The following is a 4,484-nucleotide window of genomic DNA, read 5'->3' as shown; positions in this document are numbered from 1 at the left end:
AAAGTGCATATGCATATTTTCCCGAATATATTCAAGAAAATACACATACTCCCTTTTCAGCCAAGGGCAACATTGTCGAAATTCTGTCGCTTTTCATGTGCTTTAAAGACGACTCCAATCTACCTCTTGAAATCTGTTTCCTTCAATTCTGCCTTGCATTCAAATCCTCTTCACTGCCTTTCCTCAATATATTTCTGGATGATAGTTGTCCTTTATAAATCTGCAAGTTTGTGAATTGCTGTGCCCCTGATTTCCATTTTTCAACTCGCCTATTTGTGAGCTGGCTGCAATACCGCAGGATGGCTTTATGCCCTAGTCTGGTTCCGGAGCTTCAGGCTGAGCCTTGGGTTAATTATTCTTCCTGATGGGAAACTAGAGTGACATGTGCCCATCCAAACACCTACAGCTAATCTCTCATTTATTTCCCCTCTTCCTGTTCATCCTCTGCACAATTTGCAAACTGTGCATAACGGGAGGGTAAAGGCGCTGACACTCCAAGTGGGGAGATTTTGAGTAATGCAGATGGAATGGCGAATCCGCGCACGACAAAAGGAAAAATGAGGTACCTTTTAGAAAACTTTCCCAATTACACAGTGTACCATCCACTGGGTTTCCCATGCATGTTTTAACTATAGGAAGATTCCCTTAAACCTGGAGAGTTGGGACCACTAGAATGGGTAGCACACAGTATTGCTCTAAGTGGTGTTCTTTTGTTCACACAACTTCAGCAATCTTGTCAGCCCCAAGTGTCCAGTCATATGTCTCATCCAGCTGTGGGTGTAAAGGTGGTCAATCTAGCTTGCATCATAGGCCCTGAACGTAATTTTTAAGACTTTCTATCTGTTTTTGCATTTTGCTTTTGAAATTTATTTTTATAAGTGGGTTTAACTGAATTTCAGTGCTGTATTCATGCCGTTATACACACACATGATTCCTTTATGGAGATATGAGAATACATATGTTTTAAAATACTTAGAGTCAGACATATTCCTCTGCAAGGAATAGGGGGTGTTGAGTCCAGTTCATTGTGCCGGGAGTAGGTGTTGTCTATTACATACATGGTTTATATAACGGTATCTGTGCTAATTTAAAATTGTGGTTTTATGCATCACCCCACTTCGGCTTTCCCATTAAGCAGGCAGAAGATGTTTTCTAAATGTGTGACTCTGTTGTGTTTGTAATTCAGTTCATGTGTAGTCATGTGTACATTCCCGCTATGAGTGATAATTTATGATAAGATTAGTTACTCTGTAATCTTTCCTAACTCAGTTCATGTGTAGCCATGTTTACAGGACCTTCATAAGTGATATCTTATGATAAGTTTCTTTTTCTGTGTGACTTATTTCACTTAGAATCATCGTACCTGAATCCACTCTTTTTGCTGCTACTGGCCTTATGACATTGATTTCATGGCTGAGCGATATTCCATCGTACGTAAGTACCACAATATCTTGAACCATTTTTGTCTTTCCTGGGATACTTAAGGTGTACCCAAGTTGAGGTTCTTGTAAGCAGTGCAGCGCTAAATTTTAGGGTGGCTCTGTCTTATTGATTTTCAGTTTTCCCAAGGTATATTCCCTAGACTGGAAGTGCCCTTGGCTGTGTAGCTCTGTTGTTTACTTGTTTTAGGGAACACAATGCACTCCTCCAGAGAGGCAGTTGGCAACTTACATCCCGCCCATCAGCATAACAAGGCTGCCTGATCTCCAGGGCCTGTCTTGCCTTTCTGGTTTTTACACATTTTGCGGATGTCCCTTTTGACCGGTGGGAAGGGATACTTCTTTGTAGTGCAGATTTGCATTGCTGCTTGCTTGCTTGGCCAAAATAGGCGTATGCATTTTCTCCTGAATATATTCAGGAGAAAAAGCATACGCCCTTTTTGGCCAAGAGCATCATTGTCGAAGTTGTGCCCCTCTTCTTGTGCTTGAAAGGTGATTCCAACGTACCTCTTTTTTTTTTTTTTTTTTTTCTTTTTTGCGGTATGCGGGCCTCTCACTGTTGTGGCCTCTCCAGTTGCGGAGCACAGGCTCCGGACGTGCAGGCCCAGCGGCCATGGCTCACGGGCCCAGCCGCTCCGCAGCATATGGGATCCTCCCAGACCGGGGCACGAACCCGTATCCCCTGCATCGGCAGGCGGACTCTCAACCACTGCGCCACCAGGGAGGCCCCCAACGTACCTCTTGAAATCTGATTCCTGCTATTCTGCCTCGTGTTAAAGTCCGCCTCTCTGCCTTCCCTCAAAAGATTTTTGGAAGATAGTTGTCCTCTATTACTCTGCCAGTTTGTAAATTGCTGTGCCCCTGAGCTCCATTTTTCAACTCGTTTTTGTGAGCTGACCACAAATCCAAAATTATGGTCCAAAACCTACACTGGTTCCCGGCGGGTGGCTGGGACATTGGTTAATTCTACTTCCTGCCGGGCAACTAAAGTGACATGTACCTGTCCAAATGCCTAAAATCTACTCTCTCATTGGTTCTCCCTCTTCCCTTTCATCCTTTGCCAAATTGGCAACCTGTGCGAACCAGGAGGTTAAAGGAGCTGCTCTCCAAGTTCGGAGATTGATAGTAAAGCAGTTGAAAAGTCAAACTGGAGCACAAGGAGAGACACTATCCGTTGAGTTTTAGAAACTTTTCGTATTCACTGTATGTCCATTCTCTACGTTTCCCATACATGTTATAGCTGTAGTAATATTCCCTACAACCTGGAGAGTTGCGATCCATGGAATGGGTGCCATGCATTATTGCTTTAATGGGTCTGCGTTTGCTCACCCAATCTCACCAACCCTCTCAGTCCCATGTGTCCAGCCTTATGCCACATCCAGCTTTCGTTGTAGATAGGGTCATTGCAGGTTTCATCAGAGAATCTGAAGGAATTATAAAGAATTTGCCTGTTTTTATGTTTTGTTTTTGAAATTCATTTTTATAGTTGGTTTGAGCTGATTCTCGCTGCCATGTTTATGCCAGTCTAGACACACTTGATTCCCTTAGGGAGACATATCAATACATAGGTTTTAAGATGCTTACTTTTCAGATATATTCCTCTGCGGGACATATGGGGTTTTGAGTCCCTTTCACTGAGGAAGGTGTAGGTGTTGTTTATTCCATAGTTGGTTTTTGGAAGGGTACCAGTGCTTATATCAAACTCTGGTTTTGTGCATCACCCCACCTCTCCTTCCCCCTTAAGCAGGCATAAGAGTGTTTTCTAAATGTGAGACTCTGTTCTCTTTCCTAACTCAGTTCATGTGTAGCCATGTTTACAGGATCTTCATAAGTGATATCTTATGATATGTTTTTTTTTTCTTCTGTGTGACTTAATTCACTTAGAATCATCGTACCTGAATCCACTCATTTTGCTGCTACTGGTCTTATGACATTGATTTCATGGCTGAGGGATATTCCATCATACGTAAGTACCACAATTTTTTGAACCATTTTTACCTTTCCTGGGATACTTAAGGTGAACCCAAGTTGAGGTTCTTGTAAGCAGTGCAGCTCTAAATTTTGGGGTGGCTCTGTCTTATTGATTTTCAGTTTTCCCAAGGTATATTCCCTAGACTGGGAGTGTACTTGGCTCTGTAGCTCTGTTGTTTACTTGTTTTAGGGAACACAATGCACTACTCCAGAGAGGCAGTTGGCAACTTACATCAGGGCCATCAGCATAACAAGGCTCCCTGTTCTCCAGGGCCTGTCTTGCCTTTCTGGTTTTTACCCATTTTGTGGATGTCCCTTGTGACCGGTGGGAAGTGATACTTCTTTGTAGTGCAGACTTGCATTGCCCACTTGCTTGCTTGGCGAAAAGTGTGTATGCGTTTTCCCCTGAATATATTCAGGAGAAAACGCATACAGCCTTTTTGGCCATGTGCATCATTGTCGAAGTTGTGTTCTTCTTCCTGTGCTTTAAAGGCGATTCCAACGTACCTCTTGAAATCTGTTTCCTGCTATTCTGCCTCGCATTCAAGTCCGCCTAGTTGCCTTCCCTCAACAGATTGTTGGAAGTTAGTTGCCCTTTATTACTCTGCCAGTTTGTGAATTGCTTTGCCCCTGAGCTCCATTTTTTAACTCGTTTTTTGTGAGCTGAACGCAAGTCCAGTATTTTGGTTCAGGACCTATACTGGTTTTCGGTGGGTGGCTGAGACTTTTGTTAATTCTTCTTCTGGCCGGAAAATTAGAGTGACATTTGGCGGTCCAAATGCTTAACAGCTACTCTCTCATTGGTTCTCCCTCTTCCCTTTCATCCTCAGCCAAATTGGCAACCTGTGAGCACCAGGAGGTTAAAGGGGCTGTCTCTCTAATTTGGGAGATTGATAGTAAAGCAGTTGGAAAGTCAAACCGGAGCACCAGGAGAGGGACTATTAGTTTAGTTTTAGAAACCTTTCGTATTCACAGTGTGTCCATTCTCTAGGTTTCCCGAACATGTTATAGCTGTTGTAATATTACCTTCAACCTGGAGAGTTGGGACCCATGGAATGGGTGCCACTCATTATT

Source organism: Mesoplodon mirus, assembly GCF_964341445.2.
Source record: "Mesoplodon mirus genome assembly, contig: HAP1_SCAFFOLD_74, whole genome shotgun sequence".
In the NCBI taxonomy this organism is placed as follows: domain Eukaryota; kingdom Metazoa; phylum Chordata; class Mammalia; order Artiodactyla; family Ziphiidae; genus Mesoplodon; species Mesoplodon mirus.
The sequence above is the reverse complement of the archived record's forward strand: the minus strand, read 5'-3'. Positions refer to the sequence as shown.